The following is an 18672-nucleotide window of genomic DNA, read 5'->3' as shown; positions in this document are numbered from 1 at the left end:
GAAAGTGAAACTGTTAGTTGCTTAATCGTGTCTGAGTATTTGCAACCCCATGGACTGTAGCCCACCAGGCTCCCCTGTCCATGGAGTTCTCCAGGCAAGAATACTGGGAGTGGGTTGTCATTTCCTTCTCCATGGGATCTTCCCCACCCAGGGATCCAACCCAGGTCTCCTGCATTACAGGCAGATTCTTTAGTATCTGAGCCAGGGTACCCCATAGTCTCCTACAATCCTTTGTATTTCTGTGGTATCTGTTGCAGTGTTTCCTCTTTCATTCCTGATTTGAGTTCTCTTTTCTTTTCTTGATAATTCTAGCTAAAGGTCTGCCTGTTTATCTTTACAAATGACCAGTTCTGAAATTCACTGATCTTGCCTGTTGTCTTTTCATTTCCTATTATAATTATTTCCAATCTGATCTTTGTTATTTCCTTCCTTCTACTAACTTTAGACTTTATCTCATCTATGTTTCTAGTTTCTTTAGAAGTTAAAGTTAAGCTGTTTAAGATTTTTCTTGTTTCTTGATGTAAGCATTTATTGCTAGGAACTTCCCTTTCAGAATTATTTTTTGCGGTACCCCATAAATTTTGGTATGTTGCCTTTTCATTCCTCTCAAGGTATTTTTTAAATTTCTTTTTGGTTTCTTCTTTGACCCACTGATTGTTCAGTAGCATGCTGTTTATTCTCCCCAAATTAGTGCATTTTCCAGATTTCTTCTTACAATTAACTTCCAGTTTCATACTACTGTGGTTTGAAAAAGATACTTCATAAATATGATTTCAATCTTACATTTTTAAGACCTGTTTTGTGAGCTAACAAACAATATTTTGTGAAGAATATTCCGTGGACACTTGAGAAGAGTATTTTGTTGCTTTTGGTTGGGAAGTTTTGTGTACATGCATGTAACATTGCCTAAAAGGCCATACATCCAAATTTCAATATTTTTCACAGAAATAAAAAATCCTAAATTTGGATGGAACCACAAAAGGCCCAAAATAGACAAAGCAATCTTGAGAAAGAAGAACATAGCTGGAGGTGTCATACTTTCTGATTTCAAACTATATTACAGTTTCAAAACAGTATGGCACTGTCATAAAAATTAGACACATAAATTAATGGAATAGACAGCCCCGAAATAAACCCACTCATATGTGGTCTTCCCTGGTGGCGCTAGTGGTAAAGAATCCACCTGCCAGTGCAGGAGATGCAAGAGATGCAGGTTCAATCCCTGGTCAGGAAGGTCCCCTGGAGCAGGGAATGGCAACCCGCTCCAGTATTCTTGCCTGGAGAATCCCATGGACAGAGGAGCCTGGCAGGCTGTGGTCCATGGGGTTGCAAAGAGTCGGACATGACTGAAGTGACTTAGTACAGAACAGCATGATTTACAAAAAAGGAGCCAAAAATATAAATAAGGAAAGAACAGTATCTTCAATAAATAGTATTGGAAACTGGACATGGAAAAGAAAGCCACATGCAATAGAATGAAACTAGACCACTATCTCACACCATACACAAAAAATTAACTCAAAATGGGTTAGACTTGAATCTGAGACCTAAAATCTTAAAACTCCTAGAAGAAAACTAGCAGAAAGTTCTTGACAACAATTTAGAAATTTTTTAGAAATCATATTTAGAAATAAAGTAAAAAAAAATAAGAAATAAACAAGAAGGACTGTTCATACTAAAAAGCTTATTCACAGCAAAGGAAACAATCACACAAAATGAAAAGGCAACCTATAGAATGGGAAAAATATCTGCAAGTCATATATTTATTAAGGAGTTAATAACAGAAATATACAAAGAACTCATACAGTCAAAAGGCAAGAAAAAAAAACAAAACAAAACACTGATTAAAACGTGGGCAAAGGATCTGAATAGGCATTTTTCCAAAGACATACAGATGGCCAACAGGCACATGAAAAGATGTTCAATAACACTAATCATCAGGGGAATGCAAATCTAAACCACAATGAGATATTACTTCATATCTGTTAGAATGGCTATAATCAAAAAGACAAGAAATAACAAATGTTGGTGAGAATGTGGGAAAAAGGAAACCTTTATACACTGTTGGTGGGAATGTAAATTAATGCAGCCACTATAGCAAACATTATAGAAGTTAATCAAGAAATTAACAGAACTACAATATGATCCAGCAATTCTACTTCTGGGTATTAAAAGAAAAACACTAACGTGAAAAGATATATGCACCCCAAGTTCACTGCAGCACTATTTGCAATAGCCAAGAAATGGAAACAACCCATGTGCCCACTGATGGATGAATAAAAAAAATGTAATATATACATATACACTTCTGATGGATGAATGAATTAAAAAATGTAATATATACATATACCCTCACACACACACGAATGTACTGTCACACGCACACACAATGGAATACTATTCAGTCTTAAAAAAAGAAGGAAGTCTTGTCATTTGTAACAACATGAACAGACCCTGAGGAAATTAAGCTGAGGGAAATAAGTCAGACAGAGGCAAAAGCCATATGATCTCACTTATATGTAAAATCTTGAATGAATAAATATAATACCTAGCTTATGGATATGGAGAACATATTGGTGGTTGTCAGAAGCAAGGGGTAGGGTGTGGGCAATATGGGTGAAGGGGGTCAAAAAGGCTCAAACTTTGAGTTGTAAAATAAATAAGTCATTGGATGTAATGTACAGCATGGTACTATGGTAAATATCATTTTTTAATTTTATTTATTTATTTTGGCTGTGGTGTTTGTGGGATCTTAGTTCAATCAGGGATTGAACTCAGGCTCCCTTCATTAACGCATGGAGTCTTAACCACTGGTCTGCCAGGGAAGTCCCTATAGCTAATAATCTTATATTGCATATTTGAAAGCTGCTAAGAAAGTAAATCTTAAAAAATTCTCATAAGAAATAAATTTTTGTGACTATGTATGATGACGGATATTAACTAGACTTCTTGTGATCATTTTGTAATGTATGAAAATATGTTGTATACCTGAGCCTAACACAATGTTATATATCAATTATACTTCAGTTTTAAAAAAATTAAAAAACTTTTGTGCATCAAGAAAGGGAGAAGAAAACCTTACTGAATGAGAGAAAATACTTGGCAATCATATCTGATAAGGAAGTGGCATCTCAAATATACTAAAAACCCCTACAACTCAATAACAAAAAGATAATTAAAAATAAGCAATGAATCTGAAAATATGTTTTCCCAAAAAATGGCACATAAATTGCCAATAAGCATATGAAAATATTCTCAACATCTTTAGTTATCAGGGAAATGTAAATCAAAACCACATGGAGAAAAAAAAAACAAAACCACATGGAGGAACCATGACACGCTGACCAAAATGACTATTAGAAAAAAAAAGGGGGGGGGCAAAAAAAGCATGGGTAAGGATGTGAAGAAACTGGGTTTCTTGCATTGCTGGTAGGAAATAATAAGGTATGGTCACTTTTGAAAACAATTTGGCAGTTCCTCTAAAAGTTATAAATATAGAAGTATCACATAACGCAGAAACTCTTACTTCTAAATACATACTCAGAACTGAAAAAACATACACACACAAAAACCTGTATATCAATGTTCATAGCAGCATTAATTGTAACAGTCAAAAAACTGGGAATAACCCAAATGTCCATCAATCGATTAACGGATAAATAAGCATATATATCTTTACAATGGAACATTATTTATTAATAAAAATTAAGCACCGATAAATGTTACAACATGCTTGAAAAAAATTCCTAAGTGAAAGAAACCAGTCACAGAAGTCTAGATATTATATGACTATTTATATGAAATGCCCAAAATAAGTAAATCTACAGGGACAGAAAACAAGGGATGGGAGAATGTTGGTGTGGGGGAGAGGGAATGGAGACTCCTAACGGGTATGAGGTTTCTTTCTGAGATGAGAAAATGTTCAAAAACTGATGTTATAAAAAAAACTGAGTTATACAACTCTGTGACATACTAAAAGCTGCTAAACTATGTACTTTAGATGGATGAACTATACAGTATATGAATTAAACCTTAATAAATCTGTTTTAAAAAGTAAAATGGAAATATTAGAAATTAAAAAAAATGGAGTATAAGATACAAGATACAAGAAATCTACTTTAAACATAAAAAGGTATATCGCATTCTACTTTGCAGCGACTGCATTTATTTATTTATACAAATTGAAGGTTTGTGGCAGCCTTCTGTTGAGCAAGTCTATCGTTATCATTTTTTCCAATATTTGCTCACCTTGTACCTCTGTGTCACAATTTGGTTACTCTTGCAATATTTCAACTTTTTAATTATTATTACATTTGTTACAGTGCTCTAAGATGAGCAATCTTTATGTTACGACTGCAAAAAGGCTATGACTCATTGAAGGCTCAGATGATGGTTAGCATTTTCTAGCAATAAAGTATTTTTAAATAAAGCGCTCACTGATTTTTCTAGACATAATGCTACTGCATACTTAATGGACTAAAGTATAGTATAAATGTAAGTTTTTGGGAAACCAAAAAATTCATGTGACTCGGTTTATTGCAGTATTTGCTTTACTGAGGTGGCCTGGAATCAAACCCACAATATCTCTGAGATATGCCTCTATACAGTTAAAAGTAGAAGGAAAGGAAAAAAATAAAACAAAAACATGCAAACATTAATCAGAAGAGAGTTGGAGTAACTACATTATTACTGAAATAGACTTCAAAGCAAAGAAAAAGAAATTGTTAAGTTTAAGAAAGATTTATTATATGACAATAAAGGAATCAATTTTCCCAAAGCATGCAATAATCTTAAATATTTATATATGCAGCTAAAAACAGGGTTTGAGATAATTGATGCAAAACCACTGAACCAAAAAAAGAAACAGACAAATCCACAATTAAAACTGTGGACTTCAATGCTTCTCTCTTTATAAGTGAAGCAACAAGAAGACAAAAAGCAGTAAAACTATACAGCACCTGGTTGACAGAGTCTATCAATCAAACTGACATTTATAGAACACTCCACCCAACATGAGCAATATAGTCTCTTCAAGCACACATGTAACAGAATCTAAAATTGACTATACTCTGAACTATAACACCTACATCAATGCATTAAAAACAAAAACCAAAGTTTACATAAGGTGCATTCTTTTACCACAATTTAATTACCTAGAAATCAGTAAAAGAAAAACATCCAGAAAATGTCCAAATATACAGACATTAAAACAGTTCTAAATAACCTATAGGTTAAAGAGGAAGTTTCAAGAGCAATTAGAAAATGTTTTGATTCAAAAATAATGTAATATAGCATCAAAATCTGTGGATTAGAGCTAAAAAGACATTCTTGGGAAATTTATATAATTAAATGTTTATATTAAGCAAAAGAACTATCCAAACTTCCACCTTAAGAAAACAAAAAAAGAAGAGTAAATTAACTCAAGGCAATATCGATGTGAACAGAAATCAATGAAACTGAAAAACAGAAAAAAAAGAAAACCGATAAAACTCCAAGCAGCCTATTTGAAAAGATTAATGTAATTCATAAACATATAACCAGACAGACCAAGATAAAAAAGTAAAGAACACAATAAACCAATTTCAGAAAAGAACAAGGGAACAACACTATAGATGCAACAGATATTAAAAGAATAAGAAAAATTTACGAACAACTCTATGCCTATAAATCCAACCACTTTATTGAAATGGACAAATTTCTAGAAAGATAGTATAAAAACCTGCTTAAGATGAAACAGATAATTTAAAAACTCCTCTAACCATTAAAGAAAAACTTTATTATCGTTAAAAACTCTCCAACAAAGACAACTCTAGGCACAAATGGCTTTAGTGGTAAATTCTAGTAAACATCTGGAAGTTCATGGTTCATGTACTGCTGAAGCCTGGCTTGGAGAATTTTGAGCATTACGTTACTAGCGTGTGAGATGAGTGCAATTGTGTGGTAGTTTGAGCATTCTTTAGCATTACCTTTCTTTGGGATTGGAATGAAAACTAATTTTTTCCAGTCCTGTGGCCACTGCTGAGTTTTCCAAATTTGCTGACATATTGAATACAGAACTTTCACAGCATCATCTTTTAGGATTTAAAATAGCTCAACTGGAACTCCATCACCTCCACTAGCTTTGTTCCTAGTGATGCTTCCTAAGGCCAACCTGACTTCACATTCCAGGATGTACGGCTCTAGGTGAGTGTGAGTGATCACACCTTCTTGATTATCTGGGTCATGAAGATCTTTTTTGTACAGTTCTTCTGTGTATTTTTGCCACCTCTTCTTAATATCTTCTGCTTCTGTTAGATCCATACCATTTCTGTCCTTTATTGAGACCATCTTTGCATGAAATGTTCCCTTGGTATCTCTAATTTTCTTGAAGAGATCTCTAGTCTTTTCCATTCTATTGTTTCACTCTATTTCTTTGCATTGATTGCTGAGGAAGGCTTTCTTATCTCTCCTTGCTAGTCTTTGGAACTCTGCATTCAAATGGGTGTATCTTTCCTTTTCTCCTTTGCCTTTCACCTCTCTTCTTTTCACAGTCATTTGTAAGGGTTCAAGCTGGTTTTAGAAAACGCAGAGGAACCAGAGATCAAATTGCCAAACATCTGCTGGATCACTGAAAAAGCAAGAGAGTTCCAGAAAAACATCTATTTCTGCTTCATTGACTATGCCAAAGCCTTTGACTGTGTGGATGACCACAAACTGTGGAAAATTCTGAAAGAGATGGGAATACCAGACCACCTGACCTGCCTCTTGAGAAACCTGTATGCAGGTCAGGAAGCAACAGTTAGAACTGGACATGGAACAACAGATTGGTTCCAAATAGGGAAAGGAGTGCGTCAAGGCTGTACATTGTCACCCTGCTTATTTAACATATATGCAGAGTACATCATGAGAAACGCTGGGCTGGAAGAAGCACAAGCTGGAATCAAGATTGCCGGGAGAAATATCAATAACCTCAGATATGCAGATGACACCACCCTTATGGCAGAAAGTGAAAAAGAACTAAAGAACCTCTTGATGAAAGTGAAAGAAGAGAGTGAAAAAGTTGGCTTAAATCTCAACATTCAGAAAGCAAAGATCATGGCATCCCGTTCCATCACTTCATGGCAAATAGATGGGGAAACAGTGGCTGACTTTATTTTGGGGGGCTCCAAAATCACTGCAGATGGTGACTACAGCCATGAAATTAAGTTAAAAGACGCTTGCTCCTTGGAAGGAAAGTTATGACCAACTTAGACAACATATTAAAAAGCAGAGACATTACTTTGCCAACAAAGGTCCCTCTAGTCAAAGCTATGGTTTTTCCAGTAGTCATGTATGGATGTGAGAGTTGGACTATAAAGAAAGCTGAGTGCAAAAGAATTGATGCTTTTGAACTGTGGTGTTGGAGAAGACTCCCCAGAGTCCCTTGGACTGCAAGGAGATCCAACCAGTCCATCCTAAAGGAGATCAGTCCTGGGTGTTCATTGGAGGGACTGATGCTGAAGCTGAAACTCCAATACTTTGCCCACCTGATGCAGAGAGCTGACTCATTTGAAAAGACGCTGATGCTGGGAAAGATTGAGGGCAGGAGGAGAAAGGGACGACAGAGGATGAGATGGTTGGATGGCATCACTGACACAACGGACATGGGTTTGGGTGGACTCCGGGAATTGGTGATGGACAGGGAGGCCTGGCGTGCTGTGGTTCATGGGGTCGCAAATAGTCGGACACGACTGAGCGACTGAACTGAACTACTAACATTTAAAAGATAGTACTAACTGTATACAAGTGCTTCCAGAAACAAAATAGAAGCAGTCCCCAACTGATGAGACCCTAACATGAAGATAACAACAAAATTTCAGACGAGTATTGGTTAATAAAAATGAGTATGAAACTGAGTTAGCAAATAAAATCTAGTCATATGTAAAAAGGATACAGTTACGCTCAAGTGGGGTTTATCCAAGTGCATTAAAGGCTGATTCTATATTAAAATCAATAAATGCTAACTCATCAAATCAATGTTCTAAGAATGAAAAACCACATAATTATCTAAATAGATGCAGAAAAAGTATCTGACAAAACTTAATTGAAGCTTTCAAACTGTGGTGCTGGAAAATACTCTTGAGAGTCCCTTGGACTGCAAGGAGATCAAACCAATCAATCCTAAAGGAAATCGACCCTGAATATTCACTGGAAGGACTGATGCTGAAGCTGAAATTCCAATACTTTGGCCTTCTGATGAGAAGAGCCGACTCACTGGAAAAGACTCTGATGCTGGGAAAGTCTGAAGGCAGGAGGAGAAGGGGATGACAAAGGATGAGATGGTTGGATGACATCACCAATTAGTAGACGTGAGTTTGAGCAAGCTCCAGGAGATGTTGAAGAACAGGGAAGCCTGGAATGCTGCATCCATGGTGTCTCAAAGAGTTGGATACGACTGGGTGACTGCACAATAAATATCTATTCATGATACAAACTCTCAGCAAACTAGGAATTGAAAGACACTTCCTCATCCAGTAAGAATCATCTACAAAGAATCTATAGCTAATATCATACTTAATGATAAAAGACTATGTTCCTCACAAAGTCAAGAACAGTCATCACTTCTTTTCAAAAACACATTGGAGGTGCTAGACAGTGCAATAAAGGTAACATAGAAATAAAAGTCACACAGATTGGAAAGCAAGAAATAAAACTGTCCTCATTTTTCATCACTTAAAAAAATGTATTTATTTATATTTTGGTCGTGCCACGGGGCTTGTAGGATCTTAGTTCCTTGACCAGGGATTGAACCCAGGGCATGTCAGTGAAAGTGCCAAGTCCAAACCACCGGACCACCAGGGAATTTTCCTGTCTTCATTTTTTAAAAAAATCACTATGTAGGAAAATCTCATGGAATATACCAAAAAAGTATTAGAAATAAAACTGACAAGCTGATTCTAAAGTTACAAGAAAAAGCAAAGGAAAAATATTAGCCAAAACAAGTTTGAAAAAAGAAAAAGAAGGTAGGGACACTCTTAAGACTGGATTTCAACATTTATCTTAAAGCTGTAGTAATCAAGGTAGTGTGGTACTGGTAAAAAATAGACACATAGATTAATGGGACAGAACAGACTATAACATATATAATCAATTGATTTTCAACATAGTACAAAGGGAGTTCAATGGAGAAAGGACAGACTTTTAAACAAATGACCACAGAGCAGTTGGATATACATAAAATTAACAGAAAATGGGCCATAAATGCAATATAAAACCAGGAATTACATAATTTCTAGAAGGAAACACAGTAAAAAAAAGTATTTGTGATCCTAACCAAAGATTTTTTACCTACAAGAAAATAATAATTAATAAATCCTGATAAATGAAACAGATCTTCACCAAAATAAAACATTTCTCCACTTTAAGATACTTTTAAATGGATAAAACAGAAGTCAGAATTTGGCAGAAAACATTTGTAAAAGCCATATCTGACAAACGATTTGCACCTACAATATATAAGAATTCTCAAAATTCAGTAATAAGTGAAACAACTTAATAAAAACATGAGCTAAATATATGTATAGAAAAAAAGAAATAAGGATGCAAAATGAGCACAGGAACCAGATTAGAATCACCGGTCATCAAAAAATGCAAATTAAAATCAAAATGAGATATAGCTATCCACACTTATGGTTTAAAAAGAACAAAAGAAGACTTCAAGGGGGAAAAAAAAAACCCTGACAATCCTAAGTATTGATGAGGATGCTAAACATCTGGAACTCTCTCACACACTGCTATTGAGAATACAAATGATATAGCCACTATGGAAAATAGTTGGACAGTTTATTCTAAACATACCCTTAACATAAACCCAGCGAGCTTACTACCAGATATTTACTCAAGAGAAATGAGGCCATACATTGACACAAAACCCTGCACATGAATGTTTATGGCAGGATAGTTCACAATCACCAAAAACTAGCAAAACCTAAATGACCATCAGCCAGGGGACAGACGAACAACTGTGATACACCCTGAAGGAATACTCCCCAGCAACAAAAGGCCTAACCACTGATTTACACAACAATGCGGATGACTCTCAACTCCACTGTGTTAAGTTAAAGAAGTCAGCCTCAGAGACCATATACTATGTGATTCCTATATATGACATTCTGCAAGAAGGCAAAAGTATGGGGAAAGAAAACAGATCAGCGTTTGCCAGGGACTGGGAGAGGGGTAGCAGGATACCACGTGGCATAAAGGAAAGTTTGGGGGTAATAGAACTGTCTTGTATCTTAACTGTGATGTCAGTCTCACAAATGCATTCATTTGTCAAAACTTACAAAACTGTTGTTAAAACAAAACAACTGGCCCCCAAATAGACTTACTTAGGCCAAGCCCCAAATCATCAAAGGTGAAAGTGTTAGTCACTCAGTCGTGTCCAACTATTTGCGACCCCACGGACTGGGGCACAGCAGGCTCCTCTGTCCATGGGATCCTCCAGGCAAGAACGATGGTGTGAGTTGCCATTTCCTTCTCCAGGGGATCTTCCTGACCCAGAGATCAAACCTGGTCTCCTGCACTGGAGGCAGATTCTTTGCCATTTGAGCCACCAGGGAAGGCCCCCAAATCATCAAACTGAGACTTAATTTAGTTTTGGCTCTCCCAGAAATGGAATTTTAAACCAATCCTGAATACATGCTCCGTCATATCTGACTTCGTGAATCCATGGACTATAGATCGCCAGGCTCCCCTGTACATGGAATTGTCCAGGTAAGAATACTAGAGAGTGTATTGCCATCTCCTCTTCCAAGGGATCTTTCCTATGCAGGGATCCAATGCATGTCTCCTGAGGAAAATTCTTTGCCACTGCAGCCACCTGGGGAAGCCCCTTAAATCAATCATGAATTGTCTGATCAGCACAAGCTAGGTACTCAGCCTGATAAGACCCTTGTTATCCCCTAAAGAAAAGTGACTCTGCAATAACCAACCTGCTTTTCTGTCTAGTGTGACTTTCTTGTTACCATTCCTTTCTACCTACAAAAGTCTTTCATTTTCTACAGTTCCTCACAGATCCTTTCCATCTTCTAAATGAGACAAAGTCAATAAAATCTTTAAAAGTCACTCAGTTGAATTTTGTTTTTTAACACTGTTTATTACAATATGTACATTTTACTGCATGTTAGAGCTTTGGGAAATATAAATTAGAATTAAAAAGAAAAAGTCTTCACAATCAAAGTGAAAACAATTTTGAAAATTGTTTGCTAAGTTATTTGGTATGCTCGTGTTTTGACTTTCCAAACAGCTTTACTTAATTACTTTGAAATAAAAGTTAGATTAAAATTTCATGCTATTAGAATACACACAAAGTCCTACCAATACAAATCGACTAGAAAAAAATCTGAGTAATTTTTGACTTCAATTTTTTAAAGTTTTTAAAATAATTTTAAAGAAACTGTTTTGGTTAGGTTCTTCTGAGGCTTCAAAGAAATTCATTTCTATGAATATGCTGTTTTATAACAGGGACTCCTGGGGTAAACTAATCCTTAAGTATTCAAATTGCTAATTCAAGGATAAAACTGTATTTATAGAACTGTTAATGTTAAAATTTACATGTAAAATAGGCTTGAAAATGGGATATCCTGTTTTCGAATCCAGAGTCAAAGGAGAGCAGATTCTACACTCTCTGGACCATCTAATCCTCAAGACAGTGACTTTTGGCACTGGCTCAAACACTGGCCTAGCATATTTAAATGCAGATCCCTGGGCTACACCCATTATTTACATAATCAGAATCTTGAGGATGGGTCCCAAGAATCTGTTCGTTAACAAACTCCTCAAGAAATTCTTATGCACCTAAGCACTTGAGAACTCTTGTCCACATCAAAGTACTACTGCCTAGATAGGGGGATTTCCCAATAAGCCCAAAGCTGGTTGAGAAGTCAAGGAATTTTGTTGCTGTAAGCAATTATGCTCTTTTCAAATTTAAATCCATTTGGAAAAACAGGTTGTATTAGGGTAGTGAACATAAATCTACCTATCTTATAAGGAAATACACACATAGGCACATTTTTAAAATGTTTCCTTTTCATAAATGTAAAATGTTTGTTGCAAGGTATACATTTTTTATATGTTTAAAACCTTCAAGTTTCTCAATCACAGACCTGAGATCTTTGTGCCTCTTTGCTTTCAAACCTCTTAACCTAGGCTTTATGTCTTCACAGGGAGTAGAGAGAGAGAAGATATAAAAGCAATTTGAGTTTCAGCGTTTTTCTTCTCCTACATCACATTTGTCCAGCCTAAGAATCTTGATCTTAAGCACAAGATGGTTTAGACATTATTTTAATGATAAAGGATATACATTCCAAGTTGTCATAGAACTTGTGCAGTATCTTGAGACCTCTTTAAAAATACCTGTTAAGTTAGATAATCACTCCTGAGTACTTTTTCTTACAAAACAAGTAGTAACGAAAAACTTGAAATTGACCTAAATATAAATTTTACCTAATTTCCCCTGAAAATAGCTATATTTTGAATACTTTATGAGTTCATTACTAAGAGAACTGCAGAGATGTTAAAATAATGGTGGCTTCACCTTCTTTTCATATTTTCATGGACTACAATTCCCAGAAACAATAAATCTTGTCCATGCACACACCACAACTAACCATTTTAGTGGAACTTGATCAAATAAAACGGGTTACTATGAACCACGCTTACTAACTGATAGGGCCCACGTGGGGTCTCATTGATAAGACAGTTCATTATGTTGACCTTGCAAACTAAGAATAAAATCACTGTGATCCGTGAGACTGACCAAATTGCCCAAATGACATTCTGTTTTCCCACTGGCGCCTATCTTCTGAAAGCTGTGAGACCACCTCCCTCTAATAAATTTCCCTTTTCTTGCCTGACTGCCCGGCTCCCTCTCTTTCTCTGCACTCACCTTACACTAATAAAGGACACAGTAGTACACTTTTAAAAAATGTTACCATATTTTTTTAATGATGAAAAACACAAAAACAAAATAAAAGCTAAAAAATGTTTACTATACACTTAAGAGTAAAATTCAAGAGATAAAATTTTATTTTCAAGATCACTGTAAATACTAGAAAATATTATGTATTTTGATTTGGAAAGCAAGAGAACTAGATCTAGCCTAGCTTTGACTTATCCTTGCCATATAATCACTGAAAGTCACTTTAACTTCTTTGAGTCTCATTTTTTATAATAGTTACTAAAAGTGCTGAAACTTAGCATGAACAAAGACAGCAGCAAACTGTATTAGTAATCACTGTATTTGTCACCTCCACAAACCCACAGCTAACTAGCAAAAATGAAAAACCCACACTTTTAAATGACATCCTTGCAGTTTCAACACAACATTTTAAATTGTATAATAAAACACAGCAACATTTGCAAGATCTGTATAATTAAATGAATTAGTATTTCCAAACTAGCAAAATGCATGATGTTACAAAACCATGCATGGGTGAAAGATCCACTCAACTGCAAGACAGACCAATGGATTTTAGTATAAGAAGTGTTTACTGATATGGTTTCAGATTCTACACTGTATCAAAGATGAATTTCTATAATTATCTGGAAAAGGTTATTAATATTTACCTATACTATTTTAAAAATGTATGGCTTCATTTTCCTTCTACTAGTCAGACACTAATGAAATTCATAAACATATGAAACAATGCCACTTGTCTCACTAATATTTTTGTTTCAAAAGTTATTTTTCATAAAAAATGATTAGTATCAAATGTGGTGACTCAAGGACAAACGAGCAGATAAAACCAAGAAAGGTCTTGGAATGCAGGAACAGAAAAACCAGACCCTTATCGCCCTTCCCTCCCCCATGTTGTAATTATTAAGGGATTTCAGGTCCTCCTGAGCAGTATAACCTGTCTCTCCTCCTAACCCACAAGGGCTCCCCCTTCTTCCCCCACCCAGTGTACGTGCCTCATCCAGTCAGCAAATGACCCGCAAGACCCCTAGCCCGCTCCCTGAACCATGTGTATAAAAGCGGACCAAGGACCACTGTTCAACGTCAATTCTCCATTGAGCTGGCCTGCTGTTCTAACAGCGTCTCCTATTCTAATGAACTTTATTTCCCTCTCATTCTGTTTCATGTCTGGAAATTCTTTTCCAACCTGCACTAGGAACAAGACATTAACCTTTAATGGTTGCTTATATTCACATTATTTATAAGATAATTATTTTTAAGTCTCAGTTTTCATATCTAAAACAATAAATATTATATCTAATAAATACCATTAGATATAATCCATAAAAGCTGATATAAATCAAGCTATCTGGGTCCTCAGTAATTTTTAACAATATAAAGAAAGAGGTCCTGAGAACAAAAGCTTTGAGAACCACTGATTTAGACAATAAACATCAACTGGAAAAGAACTGATCTGATATTTTTAGTATTTCTGGAACAGACTTTCTGCCACAACTTCTCTGGTACTGCCTTCATTTCCTGGTTTTATTATTATACTTTAACCTTTATGATAATTCAGCTCCACTTGTAATACTCTCACACGAGATGACTAGGTGCTTTCGTAAACAGTGAGCTGTGCGACTCCACCCTTCCTGGGAAAATAATAGAAACTCACACAGACCGATCAAGACCATCCCCAAGAAAAAGAAATGCAAAAAGGCAAAAAGGTTGCCCAAGGAGGCCTTACAAATAAATGCCAGAGAAAAGAGAAGCTAAAGGCAAAGAAGAAAAGGAAAGATATACCCATTTGAATGCAGAGTTCCAAAGAAGAGAAAGGAGAGATAAGAAAGCCTTCCTCAGAGATCAGTGCAAAGAAATAGAGGAAAACAATAGAATGGGAAAGACTAGAGATCTCTTCAAGAAAATTAGAGATACCAAGGGAACATTTCATGCAAAGATGGTCTCAATAAAGGACAGAAATGGTATGGACCTAACAGAAGCAGAAGATATTAAGAAGAGATAGCAAGAATACACAGAAGAACTGTACAAAAAAGATCTTCATGACCCAGATAATCATAATGGTGTGATCACTCACCTAGAGCCAGACATCCTGGAATGTAAAGGCAAGTGGGCCTTAGGAAGCATCACTAGGAACAAAGCTAGTGGAGGTGATGGAATTCCAGTTGAGCTATTCAAATCCTGAAAGATGATGCTGTGAAAGTGCTGTATTCAATATGTCAGCAAATTTGGAAAACTCAGCAGTGGCCACAGGACTGGAAAAGGTCAGTTTTCATTCCAATCCCAAAGAAAGGTAATGCTAAAGAATGCTCAAACTACCACACAATTGCACTCATCTCACACGCTAGTAACGTAATGCTCAAAATTCTCCAAGTCAGGCTTCAACAGTATGTGAACCGTGAACTTCCAGATGTTCAAGATGGATTTAGAAAAGGCAGAGGAACCAGAGATCAAATTGCCAACATCCACTGGGTCATCAAGAAAGCAAGAGAGTTCCAGAAAAATATCTACTTCTGCTTTATTGACTATGCCAAAGCCTTTGACTGTGTAGATCACAACAAACTGGAAAATTCTTCAAGAGATGGGAATACCAGACCACCTGATCTGCCTCCTGAGAAATCTGTATGCAGGTCAAGAAGCAACAGTTAGAACTGGATATGGAACAACAGACTGGTTCCAAATAGGGAAAGGAGTACGTCAAGGCTGTACATTGTCACCCTGCTTATTTAATTTATATGCAGAGTACATCATGAGAAATACCGAGCTGGATGAAGCACAAGCTGGAATCAAGACTACCAGGAGAAATATCAATAACCTCAGATATGCAGATGACACCACCCTTATGGCAGAAAGCGAAGAACTAAAGAGCCTCTTGATGAAAGTGAAAGAGGAGAGTGAAAAAGATGGCTTAAAACTCAACATTTAGAAAACGAAGATCATGGCATCTGGTCCCATCACTTCATGGCAAACAGATGGGGAAACAATGGAAACAGTGACAGACTTTATTTTCCAGGGCTTCAAAATCACTGCAGATGGTAACTGCAGCCATGAAATTAAAAGACGCTTGCTCTTTGGAAGAAAATCTATGACCAACCTAGACAGCACATTAAAAAGCAGAGACATTACTTTGCCAACAAAGGTCCGTCTAGCCAAAGCTATGGTTTTTCCAGTAGTCATGTACGGATGTGAGAGTTGGACTATAAAGAAAGCTGAGTGCCGAAGAATTGATGCTTTTGAACTGTGGTGTTGGAGAAGACACTTAAGAGTCCCTTGGACTGCAAAGAGATCCAACCTGTCAATACTAAAGGAAATCAGTCCTGAATATTCATTGGAAGAACTGATGCTGAAGCTAAAACTCCAATAATCTGGCTTCCTGATGCGAAGAACTGACTCATTGGAAAAGACTGTTATGCTGGGAAAGATTCAAGGCAGGAGGAGAAGGGGATGACAGAGGATGACATGCTTGGATGGCATCACCGACACAATGGACATGAGTTTGAGTAGGCTCCGGGAGTTGGTGACGGACAGGAAAGCCTGGCATGCTGCAGTCCATGGAGTCGCAAGCAGTCAGACCCGACTGAGCATCTGAACTGAACTGAACATTGACGGAGATCTATAAAGTGAAAGTTCCTATAGTGGCTCAAAGTAATCTGTGCTAACATAAAAAGAATCTGAAACCATACTAAGGAATTACATCATATGCTACTTAGAAAATGTTTTTAAGGAAACAATATCCACAGATTTCAAGAACTTTGAGTAGAAGAAGCTTAATTGTCTTCATAATTAATGTATTTGAAATAAGTGGAGATATTTTATTACCTCTTCTTATTGCAATGGATTTGACTTAGAATAATTCTTAAAAGAGTACAAAATATTCACCTCCGACCAACAGTAATTTAGAAAAAAGAGAAAATGGAAATTACTGCTCAAAACGATTATTTGGAGCAGGCAATTTAAAATAAAAGCTTGCTATATCAATCTATACTAATGTCAAAAAGTAGGCTTTTTAAACAGGTGCGCAAGTGATGACAGTCCTGGAAACTCTCCTTAATGAGGAGGACTAAAGCTTAAGGACTTTAGTCTGAGGGACTAAAGCTCGGGGCAATAATAAAGCCAGGGTTTACAGTCACCGTACTATGATATGATGTAGAATGGCCTGTGACTAAAACTCCACTCTAGGGCATTTTAATACTCTTGGAATGTGGTGACACAACTCTTAAATTACTGATTAACCAAACTATTAAAAGAGCCTCAAACTATTATAAAAAATGCTGGAGCTGAAGAGCTAAAACAAAGAGGTTAAGTTCACACTCTGTATGTGTGTGTGTGTGTACATACATAAATACTACATATCTGTATGTATAGATACACACACACATATATACATATGTATATAATTTCTTGTCATACACTGGTATATATGGAGGGACTGATTATTTTGTTGTTCACTCGTTAAGTTGTGTCTGACTCTTTACAACCCCACGAACTGCAGCACACCAGACTTCCCTGTCACTGTCTTCTGGAGTTTGCTCAAACTCATGTTCATTGAGTCAGTGATGCTATTCAACTATCTCACCCTCTGTCGCCCCCTTCTCCTGCCTTCAGTCTTTCTCAGTAACAGGGTTTTTTCCAGAGTCAGCTCTTGGCACCAGGTAGCCAAATACTGGAGTTTCAGCTTTAGCATCATTCCTTCCAATGAATACTCAGGGTTGATTTCCTTTAGGATTGACTGGTTTGATCTCCTTGCAGTCCAAGGGACTCTCAAGAGTCTTCTCCAGCACCATAATTCGAAAGCATCAATTCTTCGGCACTCAGTCTTCTTTATGGTCTGTCACATACATACATGACTACTAGAAGAACCATAGCTTTGACTACACAGACCTTTGTTGGCAAAGTGACGCCTCTGCTTTTCAATAGGCTTTCTAGGTTTGTCATAGCTTTTCTTCCAAGGAGCATGCAACCTTTAAATTCATGGCTGCAGTCAACATCTGCAGTGACTTTGGAGCCCAAGAAAATAAAATCTCCCACTGTTTCCGTTCCTTCCCCTTCTATTTGCCATGAAGTGATGGGACCAGATGCCATGATCAGCTTTTTGAATGTTGAGTTTTAAGCCAGCTTTTTCACTCTCCTCTTTTACCCTTATCAAAAGGCTCTTTAGATCCTCTTCACTTTCTGCCATTAGACTGATATCATCTGTATATCTCAGGTTGTTGATATTTCTCCCAGCAATCTTGATTCTTGCTTGTGCTTCTCATCCAGCCTATCATTTCACATGATGTTCTCTACATATAAGCTAAATACGCAGGCTGACAATATACAGACTTGACATAATCCTTTCCCAATTTTGAACCAGTCTGTTGTTCCATGTCTGGTTCTGTTCCTTCTTAATCTGCATATAGGTTTCTCAGGAGGCAGGTTAGGTGGTCTGATATTCTTATCTCTACGAATTTTCCACAGTTTGTTGTGGTCTGCACAGTCAAAGGCTTTAATGTAGTCAATGAAGAAGTACAGGATCATCGCATAGTACATAACAATGTTTATTTTTTTTAATGTTTTTTTTTCCATTTGTTTTTATTAGTTGGAGGCTAATTACTTTACAAAAAAATATGGAATGCTTCACGAATTTTCATGTCATCCTTGAGCAGGGGCCACGCTAATCTTCTCTGTATCATTCCAATTTTAGTATATGTGCTGCCGAAGCAAGCACCAATGTTTATTTTTATAAAAAAAATCAAAGAAAT

General features: G+C 36.5%; 1 protein-coding gene and 1 non-coding gene across 2 annotated transcripts in view; both read right to left on the bottom strand.

Moving 5' to 3' along the window:
* The window catches only part of C29H9orf85 (chromosome 29 C9orf85 homolog), a 61128-nt gene that overhangs the window by 1869 nt on the left and 40587 nt on the right, over positions 1-18672 (bottom strand). The gene's annotated exons all lie outside the window — the stretch shown is intronic.
* On the bottom strand, positions 18532-18638 carry LOC133049047 (U6 spliceosomal RNA). Its single transcript, XR_009691205.1, has one exon. It is a non-coding gene; the product is annotated as a U6 spliceosomal RNA (small nuclear RNA).

The sequence above is a fragment of the Dama dama genome, chromosome 29 (genome assembly GCF_033118175.1).
Source record: "Dama dama isolate Ldn47 chromosome 29, ASM3311817v1, whole genome shotgun sequence".
Classification (NCBI taxonomy): Eukaryota; Metazoa; Chordata; class Mammalia; order Artiodactyla; family Cervidae; genus Dama; species Dama dama.
The sequence above is the reverse complement of the archived record's forward strand: the minus strand, read 5'-3'. Positions and strand labels throughout refer to the sequence as shown.